The sequence below is a fragment of the Equus przewalskii genome, chromosome 21 (assembly GCF_037783145.1).
Source record: "Equus przewalskii isolate Varuska chromosome 21, EquPr2, whole genome shotgun sequence".
Classification (NCBI taxonomy): domain Eukaryota; kingdom Metazoa; phylum Chordata; class Mammalia; order Perissodactyla; family Equidae; genus Equus; species Equus przewalskii.
In genome coordinates this window covers 48539762-48553729 of record NC_091851.1, presented here as the reverse complement: position 1 = coordinate 48553729, position 13968 = coordinate 48539762, and the positions used below count along the sequence as shown (strand labels likewise).

Here is a 13968-nt window from a genome sequence, read left to right as displayed (position 1 = left end):
CAGCCATCGATTCCACCACCTCCTGCCTGGATGGGCAGATCCTCTGTGCATTTGCGCCAGGAAAAGCTGCCCTGTCCTGGAATCCTGTCTCGTGTGCATCTCACATCCCTGGAGCTGTGGGATGGGCCAAGAAGAGGAGGAGGGTTTGAGTTCTGATAGACCCAGGCTTCTCAGAGTGTGGCCCCTCACCATCAGCCTCAGCATCACCTGGGACTTGTCAGAAACACAGATTCTCCCCACACATGCGTACGCACGTGTGTGCAGGCACACTATCTGGGGGTCTCGGTGCGGGGACCACAGTGGGGACATGGCCCAGCTGCCTGGAATGCTCTTCTCGTGGCCTCGCAGTGGGGTCGGGAGGGCCAGGCTGAGCTGCTTTTTATCATCTTTTTCTGTTCCACTCTCTCTGGGAGTCAGGTCTCACTGGCGTTTACTGCCTGTCCTGGGACATGGCGCCCTCTAAGACCTTGGTCACAGCTCTTTGTCATGAGAGCCAGGCACTGCTGGAAGGACCTTTGTTCAGCTGGCGAATGGTGGCTATGAGAGCTGACGGCCACACCTACGACAGCAGGGACCAAGCTGTCAAGAAATGAGAGGAGGGTCTTCTGATTACTGAGCCAGTGGCCACTATTATCCCCTTTGTGGATGGGAAGACCGAGGCAGGGATGCTGGGTAGCTGGTCCAGTAACAGATAGGGGCCAGGTTTTGCGCTCTTCCAGTGGGACCCCAGAGTGCCGACCCTCAGTCTCTCGCCTTCCCTAAGATGGGGAGTCCCACCAACAGCAGCTGTTTTCCCTGCTGGGACTGACCATCCCATCCCCGCTCCCTCCAGCCCCTGGCCCCCGGGTCCTGTGGACCAGCTTGCAGGAATCCCCTCCTCCACTGAGGGCCGTGGAGAGCGAGGGCCGAGTGTGGGGAGCCCCACCACGGGCAGGGTGTGCTGCCTTCAGCCAGAGGGCAGCTCTGGGTTTGACCAGGCGGGCAAAGCGGATGGGGGACAGACAGACGATGGGGCCTCTTTCCCCCACTTCTTGGCTCAACATGGCCCTGCCAATCCAGGGGGGTGGGCAAGGAGCAGACCCTTGATCTCCAGAGGCTGGCGTTTTATTGATGTTGGGTTTGAGGACGCCTGTCCCCAGGGCAACTCAGAGCCAACTCCAGCAACACCCCTGCCCCACAGAGGCCCACCCCTGCTCCCCACCCCACCGTTCTCTTTTTTTAAGATGAAGGCTTTTACACGGCCATCTGATGGCGAGTCGTGCATCACTTCCTGCTGTTATTCTCATCTCCTTGGATCTCTTAGAGCCCTAGGACAATTACGACTTCAAAAACGCCGCAGGACCGCGATGCGACAAAGTGCCGTGGCCACTGTGCCTGGCTTACCAATCATTTCAGCTCTCAAGTCAGTTTCAGGCGGACTAAGCAGGGGCTGAATTTATTTTAAAAAGATGGAATCTTTCCCCACTAATTCAGCCTCCAAAGGCCAGCTCTGCTTTCTTGTGCACACACAACAAAGGGAACGAGTGTTTGGTCAGTGTGGTGGATGGCTAATGTTCTCTTTGCAAAAGGGATCAATTCTTTTAGTAGGCAGGAAAAGTCCTTCTGAAATGCTGTTCCTCCTGCCCAGCGCTGCCCCTGGGCCGGGCTCTGTGGCGTCTTGGCTCCTTGTGGTTTCCATCGCTCTGAGGAGGAAAGATGAGGGGCTTTGAGGGGCGTCAGTGTGTGTGCCCGGGGAGTACAAGCTGTAGGTCATGTGTAGACACCACGGACGGGGGACGAAGAAGTGGCCCACTGGGCTCACCGTGTGCCCAGCAGGATTGAAGCAAAAGGATGCCCCTCTGGTGCCATCTCAGAACCAGAGACAAGGAGAAAAGCCATGAGCTTTCGGAGAGAAACCAAAGGACTCAGAGGCAGAATGACGGCCGGCTGGGACCAGCAAATTTCACAAGGAAAGTGATGCTAGACCCAGAACCTGGCCAGCCTGCGTCTGCATTCGGCGTGAGGACAAGGCGCCATGAGGCTCAGGGCTTCACTGCACATGCAGCACTGGGGGTGTCAGCTCGCCAGGAAGAGGGATGCAAAAGCCGAATTAACAGCCAAGGGGAGCTCAGGGCGCAGCGCTTGGGCAGCCCTGTGGGAGGGCCTAGCGCAGGACTCCTTTCCCACCTGGGGCCCAAGGGACACGTGGTTTCTCAAAGGATAATGTTGCCGCCCTCGCGATGTTGAAATGCTGGTGATCAGCAGCACCTGGTCAGACTCTCCCTTTCTACCATAGAGGAAGTCTCAAGTTTGCTATCGAGCAGAAACGTCCCGGATCTGGACACTGTGAGGGGAACATGCTGAGAACTGGGTGGCTAGGAGGGGTCAGAGGAGGAGCGTTCACACCGCCTCGGTGGCAGTGGTCGGAGTTGATCCCACGAAAGAGGTTTCTCTGAATTATTTAAAGTTACAAAGCTTCCACCAGCAGATTAAAAATAATACTACACCGTGGCCTAGTGGTTAAGGTCAGCACGCTCTGCTTCAGCGGCCTGGGTTTGGTTCCTAGGTGTGGACCTACTCCACTCACCAAGCCATGCTGTGGTAGCATCCCACACATGAAATAGAGGAAGACTGGTGCAGATGTGAGCTCAGGGCGAATCTTCCTCAGCAAGAAAAACAAATACGGCTAAGGAGAATTGGGGGGTGGGAGGGAGTTGGGAAGGAGCATAAGTGGCCCCAGTTTATCATCTTTCAGAGCATGTATACATCGAACAATCAAGAAATAAAGATGGTGGCAGATTTAATGTTCTCAGTCACCCGTGTCTTCGCTTGGCTGCTGTGACAGAAGACCCCAGACTGGGGGGCTCATACACAATGGACGTTTATTTCTCGCAGCTCCCGAGGCTGAGGTCCAAGGTCAGGGTGTTGGCGTGGTCGGGTCCTGGTCAGGCCTCTTCTGGGTTGTGGGCGACCGTCTTCTCTTGGGTCCTCACAGGGCGGAGGGGCAAGGGTGTTCTTGGGACCTCTGTTGTAAGGGCACTAACCCCATGCATGGGGGCTCCACCATCAGGAGCTAATCACCTCCCAGTGACCCACTTCCAAACCCCCTCACATGGGGTGTTAGGCTTTCAACACGTGAATCTCATGGGACACAAACATTCAGAGCATAGAACCTGGAAAAATTAGGAGGAAGCCTTGAGACAGAGGCCCCTGGGAAGGGGGTGGGCGACGGCAGGGATCCCCGAAGGACCTGGCCCTGGTCCCTGGGCTGCCGTGAGGAACATGCTACTCAGAGGGAGCCCAGCACACAGCCAGGTGGCCCGGGAGCGTCTATCACCTGCGGCTCTCCCCGCTGAGCCTCTGTGCTGGCCAAACTCTCGCCACCAACTCCATGTTCACTTTTATTAAAAAAGCTGAAACACACAAAGGGAATTATCTTAAATGGTCCAGAAAAAGTATCCATATAGAGAGAGACTGAAAGCATATGTGACAAACCGGGCCGACTGGGGCGGGCGTATGGGAGTTCCCGTGTGGGGAGGGCAGCTTCTTTGCTCAGTTAGAAATTGTTTCAAAGTAAAAATTTAAAAAATACATGAAGATTGGGAAGGAAAAAAGAAACGTGAAGAAAACCCACCGCAGTGGTGGTTTTTTAAAAACAGTATTTGCGTAATTTCACACACGACTGAGCCCCAGCCCTGCCTCTCTTGCCTCCAGAGCAAGCTTTTCTGATTATGCTGACTCCCAAACCCGCTGCTTAAAAGGATGTCGTTTCCATTTTCCTGAAGTCCACAGGTGGACAGATAGAAGTGGTAGTCAGTGGGGGGCGGGGGGAGATGAAAGGGCTTCCTGGCTGACCCCCCTTGGCCCCCACCCCCTCTGCCCCTCGAAGGATCTCGTGGGGTCACCGGGGGTCTTCCTTGAGCATTGGGGTGTCTCTGCCAGGAGCACAAGATGCTGTCGTAGCCCCGAATGGGGAATGGAGGCCTTTTGGGGTTGGGGGCTGCTCTGGGTTCCTGGAAACTCATGTAGAGACAGGCTCTGGTGCTTCCGCCAGCGTCCTGCATTGGTTGGAAAAGCACAGTCACCGAGACCCACCTGCTCCTCAGTTTTAGATGGGAGGGGAAAGACCCTCTCGCCTTGTCCTGGGTGCAGCTGAGAACCCCCATGGCTCCTGGCAGCGACCCTGGGCCACTGGCCCCCTGGAACTGCCACGGTCCTGGACACAGTGTTTGCTGAGAGCTGTCCCAGGACCGTCATGAGTCACCCGCCACATCCAGAGTGCTGGCTGTGACTCGTCTGCCTCTGGGCTCTTGGCTCCCGCCAGCATCTCGAGGGCAGCTCTGGCCCAGGATGGGTGTGGGTGGCCAAGGAGGCCTCGACCCAGGGTGGCCCCAGCAGCGCAGGTTTTGACCATGTGTTCTCCGACGGCAGTCGCTGCTTTGAGAATCCGCGATGTGAGAGCTCCTGTCCCTTCTCTGTCTGGAGGGCACACTCTCCTCGCCCCCTCTCAAACCCGGGGCCTTCCCTCCCACTTGTTCTCCCCCGGTTTCTGTATTGACAGGGTCAGGAGTCGGGAGCAGCAGAAGGGGCCCCGGCTGGCTTAGGGTAACAGGGAACAACTGGGGGACGCCAGGGCCCACAGAGGCGCTGGGAGTGGGGGACGCTGGGGCAGGCAGGGTCTGCAGTAGGACCCCCAAGGGGGCCGGGGCACATGAGGTCCCCTCTCTCTGACTTTGGTCCTTCAGTCCAGGCCTGCATGAGTATCACCCAGTGGGATGGGTCTTGGTGGGAAGGAAGCTGTTCCTCAAGGAAAGCTGAGGTGCTGCCCGGAAGAGGGACGGGCCCTGAGCCCCTAACTGTGCCCGACATGACTCCCAGTTACCATGAGAATGTCTCCCCGCTGCCTTCACACTGGCTCATAGGCAGGGGAACGGACAGCTCAGGGGAGCCCAGGATGGGCCCTGACAGGCCACCGTATGCAGCCCTGTCCGAGCCCCCCCCACCCTGAGCTCTCAGCCCTGAGGCCCTGGCCTCAAGCTCTGTTGTTGGGTCCTGTGGCCGCTTGCTCACCAAGCACCCTTGTTAGTTGATCCCTGAGGTCTGTGTGGCCAGGCTGGGCCTCAGCGGCCAGGTTGTGCACAGCTAGGTTAAGTTGGAACAGATAGCAGCATTGGCCCTCCTGGGGACAAATGCCTGTCCTGAGACTGAGGCAGGAGCTGGGCTCAGAGCTGGGTGCCTCTGGGTGCTGGTCCATCTGAGCCGTCCCACCTGTTGAAGACCCTTCCTTCCCCAGGCTGAGGCTTGGAAACGCGCTCAGAGTCTCAGACGGTCAGCCAGGACCCAAGGAGCGAGCTCTCCTTGGCCAGCTGGGTTCTGGGCCCGGCCGAGGGCTGCATGCGCCCGTCCCTTCCACTGTGATGCAGCTGCTTCCTGTTTGCTGAGAGCTGGAGACAAACAGCAGGCTGGTTGTGCCCAAACCAGAAATGCCAGTTGGCGCCCCTGTCCTGCCCCGTCCTGGCCTGCTGCAGCTGGATCTGAGAGCCCTGGGTCATTCTTGAGCTCTGAGCAGACGCACACAGGCCAGCGAGCTGCACGTCAGTCAGGAGGACTCAGGGCTTGCTGGGGCGCTGTGGGGAAGGCCCGTGTCGCCTGCATCTGGCCTGTGCACGTCACCAGGGAGAATCTGTTTTCTGGTCACTGAGCCCAAGGAGTGAGGCCAGTCTGGCTGTTGTCTGAGGCCTCGGAGGAGCTGCTTGGGAGTTCTACCCAGGGGGGTGTGCCGGGTGGAGGACGCCACGCCGGTCTCTTGGTGAGGCTCCTTTGGGGTCTGAGTGTGGGGTGGAAGCTTCTGCCTCTGGGAAGACCACGATTGTTGACCAACCCCGAAGGAGTTTCTTTTGTTCCCTGGGAGCACACCTGCCGTGTATAGGCACGCTCCCCCAACCCGGGTCAGGGGGAGGGTTCAGGGGGAGAAGCCCACCCCTGGACAGCTGTCCCAGAGGGCTTGGCAGGTTCATTACCCTCAGGGCCCCTCCCTGTCCCGGAGATCCCCAGTGCGTGAGGGCTTGGAGCCCTTCCCTCCTGCGTGTCGGTGCACGCGCTGACGGAACTGCCTTCTCTCTGAGCCGCATCTCTGGAGAGAGATTCCAAGCACTTATCGTGTTTTCCCAAGAACTCGACACATCACAGCTGACTCATGAAGTCACCAGCAGGTACATCTTTGCCCCAAGGCCCCTCTGCGGGCTGTGGGCTCCTCCTTGTCCTCGTTTATTAGCTTCCCTGCTACTGCCCAGAACTGGAGTGTGGCCACACAGGACAGGGAGCCGCTCCCTCCTGCCTCCTTGCCTGGTCCTGGGGCCGGGAGCTGGGGGGCTGCTGTCCACGCTGTCTCCCCCTCCATCCCCCTCCCCCGTGCCCCACCCCTCCTCTGCCCTCATCTCCATCCCACACCCCTCCCCTCCCCCTCCCGCACCCCTCCTAGGTCCTTCCCCATCCTCTCCTCCTCCACGACCCCACACCCCCTTCCTGTTGCCCCCTCCTCTGCCCCCCTCCCACCCAACTCCACCCCTACCCAGGCCCCAGGTTTCCCTCCTGCTGTACTGACTGTGCCCTAGACGGTGATCTCCTGCAAACTCAAAAGAAAATGTAGGAATTTTTCCTTGATGGCTGTCGAATCTGGATGATGTGCATGCAGGTGCTCATTGTACTCTTCTCTCATCTTTTCTGTGTGTTTGACATTTTTCATAACAAAAAATTGAAGAATATAAATACCCATCTCTATGCTGATGAAGAGTATTACTATAAAAACCGAACGAATACTCACCACATGGGAAACTCATCCTGGGTCCAAAAGTCCACGAGGAAAAGTGACCCCGGCCCCATCCCGTGGCCACTAAGGGGGCAGCATCATGACTCCTGCTTGCGGAAGCTCGGTTTTCTATCCAGAATCCTTCATTAAACAAAAACAAACGGGAGTCTACTCTACCTAATGCTCCATCGTCATTTCTTTAACTAATGGTACGTCATGGAGATTATTCCATTTCAGCCTGTATTTGCCCAGTGATTTGCGGAGTGCCAGTGCCGTGCCAGGCACCACCCTTACCTGGGGAAACGAGAAGGTGCAGTGAGTCCAAGTGCACAGACCTGTGAGTGACAGACGAATGCCCCCAGACGCCGCCCCTCTGCCTCGGGCTTCCTCTGTGCGCTATGTGGTCAGTGAATGCCCAGGGGTAGGCTTCACTGCCGCCTGGTGGGCCTCGGTGGTGAGCACCCAACTCCCCGCCCCTCGGTGGCTCCCCTGCCTGCTGTCTCCCAGGGCTCCCTGGCAGAGCTGAGCCCCCAGCCCACGGGCGTCCCCTGCTCATCGATGCCCACCTGCCCCCTGGGATCATCTCCCAGAGATACTTGGCACCCAGCTCCTTGTCTGTTTCAGAATCTCTTGTGGGACTCAGAAGAGGAATGCTGGCCACTGAGGGACAGTGCAGGCCAAGACTCGGACAGGACCAGGTGTGGCACATTTGAGAAACAGTGATCAGCTTGTGTGGCCAGGGCAGAGTGGACAGGGGATGGTGGCAGGAGGAGTGAGCCCAGAGCTATTTGGGCACCAGAGCAGGGGTCTCTGTGGCCTCTGCCCAGACTTGGGCTTCTGTCCAGAGTGAGATGGGAGCAGAGCAAGTTGGGCGACCAAGGTGGGCATGTGGAGGAGGCTGGCAGGAGCCTGGTGCCCTGCACTCAGGAGCTGTTGTTGCCTGGGGTCAGGGCATGGAATTCAAGGAACCTGACCAGCAGCATGTTTGTGCGCCCAGGAATTGCTGTAGGCGCTGAGCGACACACACCTCTCATCCTAGGCTGTGCCTTTCCCTTACCCCGTCATGGTCCCGAGGGGCACACTCTCCCCACACTAGGGTGGCCTGCGGGAGAGAGGCCCCTCCTATGAGAAGCCCTGAGTAGGAACCATCTAGAAGCAGCAGGCAGACAAGGGTGGTGGGGAGGGTCAGGTCTCCAGCTTCCAGGCAGGGCCCATTGGGGGTTCTTTGTCATGGGGACTGCATGGGGATGGGGCTCAGCCTGTGGCTGATTTTCCACCCTCACGTTCTGTGGCCACAGTCACTGTCCTGCCTCAACCTGAGCAGCTGGTGGAAAGTTCTAATTGTGATGTGTGTGCTCAAGCACCAGATCCCTTCCAGTCTTCTCCGTGGCTGCAGCTTTGCAGGCCATTTCCATGACATAGCCGCCAAGCCTGTCAGAATCTTCATTTCCAAAAGGAAATTTCCTTGGCAAAGTTTGACAGGCACTGACCTCGTTATTAGCTGCTGTTGTGGCTCTAAAGGCAAGGAATTTCCTCATGTTGCCTCTCTGCAGACAGAGGGACAAACCGATCAACACAGCTTCTTCCTGTAGTGTACTGCATGTCTCCTTGTTTCACCTCTGTACATTCATCCATCCGTCTCCTTTCATCCATCCATCCATCAATCATCCATCCATCCATCTACCCATCATCTATCCATCTGTCCATCTACCCATCATCCATCCATCCATCTACCCATCATCTATCCATCTGTCCATCTACCCATCATCCATCCATCCATCTACCCATCATCTATCCATCTGTCCATCTACCCATCATCCATCCATCCATCCACCCATCATCTATCCATCCATCATCTACCCATCATCCATCCATCCATCTACCCATCATCTATCCATCCGTCCATCTACCCATCATCCATCCATCCATCCACCCATCATCCATCCATCCATCCATCCATCATCCACCCATCATCCATCTACCCATCATCCATCCATCCATCTACCCATCATCTATCCATCCATCCATCCACCCATCATCCATCCATCCATCCACCCATCATCCATCCATCCATCCACCCATCATCCACCCATCATCCATCTACCCATCATCCATCCATCCATCCATCCACCCATCATCCATCCATCCATCCACCCATCATCCATCCATCCATCCACCCATCATCCATCCATCCATCCACCCATCATCCACCCATCATCCATCTACCCATCATCCATCCATCCATCCACCCATCATCCATCCATCCATCTATCCATCATCCACCCATCATCCATCCACCCATCATCCATCCATCCATCTACCCATCATCTATCCATCTGTCCATCCACCCATCATCCATTCATCCATCTACCCATCATCTATCCATCCATCCATCCACCCTTCATCCATCCACCCATCATCCATCCATCCATCATCCATCATCCACCCATCATCCATCCATCCATCCACCCATTGTCCATTCATTCATCCATCCATCAACTCTTCCATCTATCCATCCATCTATCTACCCATCCATCCACCACTCTATTTACCCACACATCCACCCACCTATCACCTATCCATCCGTCCATCCACACGTCCACCCCTCTATCCATCATCCATCACCCATCCATCCTACAGACATTTGCTGGGCGCCCACTATGTATATGCCAGGAACTGAGAAGCAAACTCAACACAGTTCTTCAAGTTTGAGATAAGGGAGGAAGAAGATAAGAGAACAAGTCAATATATTGCTAGTGGAGAAAAGCAGAACAGGGCCGAGGTGAGTGAGGTCTGCCATGGTGGGTGGCCCTCTCGCCTGGAGGCCACAAGTTGCTCACCTGGGGTTTGTCTTCAGCCTGTTGCAGTGCTTATCTTCCTGCACATCTGAGAGCTGTCTCTCTCCCTCAGAATGGCACCATCCAGGTTGACCCAGCTGGCCCCCATCACCACAGTGTCTCTGCGAATGATGCTGATATTTCTCCATCTGTGTGCCTTGGTTTCCCAAACCATCCCGACTCCCGGCCATTGAAAACTGTTTTCCATAAGAATTGACACTTGATTTTCTCCCATAGCCTTCTCTTTCCTTCTTCCACCTGCTTGTGAGTTGGGAACGGCCACCTCTGTGGGGTCTGGGGCTTCACCAGTGGCCAAATCAGGCAGGAAAGCCGATCTTACGCCTTGGCAGACATGGGCCAAGTCAGGACATTGGACAAAACTGATTCCTCTGTGCTTTTGACACAACCTGCTTAATCCCAGGACTCAGGGTCCCAGCATCTCCGCCAGAGAGAGCATTTCCCACAAACCAAACCCTTTCTCCTGAGCTTGAGTAAGAAATGGACTCAGACCCTTCAGCCCATCCAAGCACAACCCTTCTGATGACCCCAGGGCTGAGTCTGTGTCACAGCCAGACCCTGAGGGTCAAAAAGGCCTGCTTGGGGACCCCAAGGCTCAGCAGGAGGGGTCACCGGAGCAGGTGAGCCAGCAGCCATAGCACGCAACAGCAGAAGGATGGAGCTGGTGAGGCATCGGGTCCCAGCCAGGGGTCTAGCCAGGCCAAAGTGTGTGTCCCTGCGTCCTGCCTCTTCTGTCCACTCACTGCTGATCATCCTGTCCAGGCCAGTTCTCCCCTACGGCCATCTTCCTCAAGAGCAGTGCTCGGAATGCCACGGAGTGCGGGGCCTTGCTGGCTTAGGAGCTCAGAGCTGTGTACCCCTCACAGACAGTGAGTCAGGGCCCCTGTCCTGCCTCACCAGTGCCCCCAACTCAGATCCAGGACGCGGCATGCTTAGGAGGAGCCCAGTGACAGCCGCAGAACTCCCAGACTCAGACAGCACCTGCAGGGAGGGTCCCAGTGCGTTCCTGGGGCTGTCTGAGCCAGCTGCCCCCATCCTGTGGATGGTGACTGCTGTAGATGCCACCTCTGCCCTGGACCATGGGAGGAGCTTAACTCAGGGCTCAAGAGCAGGTTTATCCTCTGCTACAGGTGCACACAGACAAACGTTCAGGGAAAGCAGCTTGAAACTTTCTGAATAGCAAAAGACTGAAAATACCTTAGGTTTGCATGACTCAGGCACTAGTTAATGTAGCAGAGCCGAACAGTGGGACGCTGTATCAGTTCCCTATTGTCACCACAACACATGGCCACAAATGTAGTGCCATCAAACATCCATCTACTGTCTCGTCTTCTGTAGACAATGCGGTCCGAGGGCCAGGCCGGCTCAGCTGGGTACTCTCCTCAGGGTCACACAGGCTGAAATTGAGGTGTCACTGGCTGAGGTCCTGTCAGGAGGCTCCAGGAAGAAGCTGCTGCCCTCTCATCCAGGCTGTGCTCAGGGTCCAGCTCCTTGTGGGTGTAGGACTAACTCCCCCTTCCTTGCTGGCTGTGGCCCGAGGTGGTTCCCAGCTTCTCTGGCTCAGCGCCCCTTCCTCCATCTTCAAAGCCAGCAAAGGTGAGCCATGTCCTTCTCACACTTGGCATCTCCCTGACTTCTCCTTCTGCCTCCGGAGATGCCCGGGAACGTTCTCTGCTTTCAGGGGTGTGACCACGTTGGGCGCACCTCGTGATCCAGGACCCTCTCCCTACCCTGATGTTGCAGCCATAATCATATCTGCAAAGTCCCTCTGCCCTGTCGCATAGCCCAGAACCTCTCCACAGGCTCGGGGATCCGGATGGATACTCTGCCTCCCGCAGACACTAAGCAGGCTTCGCGAGAGTGAGGCATGTCTGGGATCTCAGATGGGAGAGCCAGGGCTGCACTCAGACGCGACAGAGGGCTGCCGTCCACCCAGGTCCCTGGGCTTGTGGCCTTCCTTCCACGAGAACAGACACGCCCTCCGGGGCTGCCTCTGGGGAGGACCTGAGGGGCGGCAGGGAGACGGACAGTGACATTTCTCGGTACCAGCTTTGTACCTCTTTTGTGTGATGCCATGTGCGTGTATTACCTTTTTGAAAAGTATATATATATATTTGAAAATGATATATTTTAAAAAACAAAAAATGAAAAGACAGGGTTTACAATCGAGTCTAGTCGGGGCTCACACAGAGACTTGCAGACTGGGAAGCTATTGCCCCCCGGCAAGTGATTGATGGAAAGTCATTTAAAGGCCCCACGGGCACTTGCCTTTCAAGAACCCCGGGTTCTGGCTGGTGTTTGTGGGTGGCCAGCAGCCAGGCTACACTCACTGCTCCTTGAATTACTATGGGCTTGGCTTTCTGGATGGGTGGGACAGCTACCACACAGGCGCTCCTCCGGCTCTGGCCTCCCTTTGCCCGGGGAGGCGTCTGGCGTCCGACGAGCAGTGCCCGAGTGCATCCTGGGGGAGGAGTGTGCTGGGGCTTCTCTGCCTTTTCTTTTCAGGAGCTCTAGCATCTCGGGGTCCGGCACATTCTCCCCTCTCAGTGGCACGTGGGCTCCTCTCTGAGAAGGTGCCACATCTATGGGCATGTGAGAAAGTCAGAAATAAACTATTTAGCAGCTTCAAACTGGAAAACAACCAGGTAATGTGAGAAGGGACAGCGCCAGGCACGCGGAGGCGCGCTAAGTCACGTGCAGTTGGGCTGTCGGGGAAATAGAATTGAAAATCTGCCCACTGGGCAAAGCTTCCACAAAGGTAGAGGAGAAAGAAAACGGTTTTATCATCTAATGAGCATTAACCAGAATGCGATGTATAGCACAGGCATCCCGCTAAGAGATGGCGGAGACAGAAGGACACCCTTTACCGCAGCCACACGATGCAGCCCGTTGCACACATGTCCTCTAGGTAAACAACAGCTAGTTCTCGAGTAGGAGGGCTCGACAGCACCATTTGTCACACGTAATTCATCCTAAATCCGCCTGCTAATTGGGGTGACCATCTGTGTTAGCTAATTGGCTTTATCCAAAGGAAAAGTAAATTCGCATCTTTATGGCAGGAGGTGATTTGGGGTGAGATCCCCATGGAAGGCAGGCTCCCGGCCCGCCCACACGGCCGGGAGAGGGGCGCCACCTTCCTGATGCTTACATTTCTGAGCCGGCTCCCAGGGCCTTGAGGAAGACAGGCCTGGGCTGTGAGCTGGCAAGAGGCTAATTTAGCTTTTTAAAAAGATTTATAGCCCTCTCAAAGGAACGTACAATTACACGCCTTCTAAAGTAAACGTTGAAAGAAAAGGCGAGGGAAGTCTCCTTCCCTTTCTGCACCAGGGAAAATGAAATCTTTTCTTTTTCAACGTCTATTTACCCGTGCAGGGGCCAGCACTGCTGAGCTCCCGCTGAGCCCACGGGTGGGGAGGCCCAGGGACTATCATCAGATGTGGGGGTACGTGGGTGTGCAGGACCTGGAGGGGACGCCCAGTTGGCTTCTGAGGTGAGCTCAGGTAGGCCGGGGTCCACGCCGTGGGACAGGAGGGCCTCTGCTCTGCGCTGCGGTCAGGGAGCTCGCACTACAGCATTGCTGGTGGTGTGGCCTCTCCAAGGGCCCATCGGAAGTGCCCAGCTCTAATGTAGATGAATGGCGGGGCCGCTCAGAGGAGCCCGACTGCCTTCCGGGAGAAGGAACTGGATGATTAAGGGTAATTTGGGCCCAAGAGAAGTGATTGATGTGGACAGAGCCAGCACTGAAGGCTGCTGTGTAGACTCGGCTGTCTGTGGGACGCCAGGGCCCCATCCACAGGGCCGGGCTGCCTCTGGGATGGGGGTGGCCCTGGGAGCCCTGTAATGCCAACCCCCTGCCCACATGTCCCTGAGGAGCTCGGGATAAGAGCTACAGCTGTGTCATCCAGCCCCACCTACCTGTCCTCCCATTGCCCTCGGCTCTCCCGCTCCAGCCACATGGTGTCACCTCCCAGCCACTTTCTCCGTCCCTGATTGCTGATCCCACGACTGCCTCATTTCCTTGTCTGTTTTCCTGATTTCCATCTGACCCCCATGAGAGTCCCAGGGCCCCACCCTGCTCACCACAGGGTCCCCGCACGGCCCGGGTCTGGCACTCATGAGGGGCTCAGGTAAACCTGTCCATGGGAATCTTTACTCACTCAGTGGGCCCTGGGGGAGAGCTGCTGAGGCTGCCTCCCACCAACTGCCTCCTCTGAGCAGCCTCCCCAGATTAGAGTCACCAGCTGGAGGGGCTTTGCTTCCTCGCTGGGCTGGAGGCTCCTTCCCTCATGGGCGGCCCTATCTGGGCAGACAGGTGTGGGCAGGAGG

The 13968-nt window shown here is 56.5% G+C and overlaps 1 long non-coding RNA gene across 1 annotated transcript; it reads left to right on the top strand.

Annotated features, from left to right (window-relative positions):
- The first annotated feature begins 5250 nt into the window (after nucleotides 1-5250).
- Nucleotides 5251-6963, top strand: LOC139078155 (uncharacterized). Its single transcript, XR_011530964.1, has 2 exons — nucleotides 5251-6191; nucleotides 6740-6963. It is a non-coding gene; the product is annotated as an uncharacterized lncRNA (long non-coding RNA).
- The last annotated feature ends 7005 nt before the right edge of the window (nucleotides 6964-13968 follow it).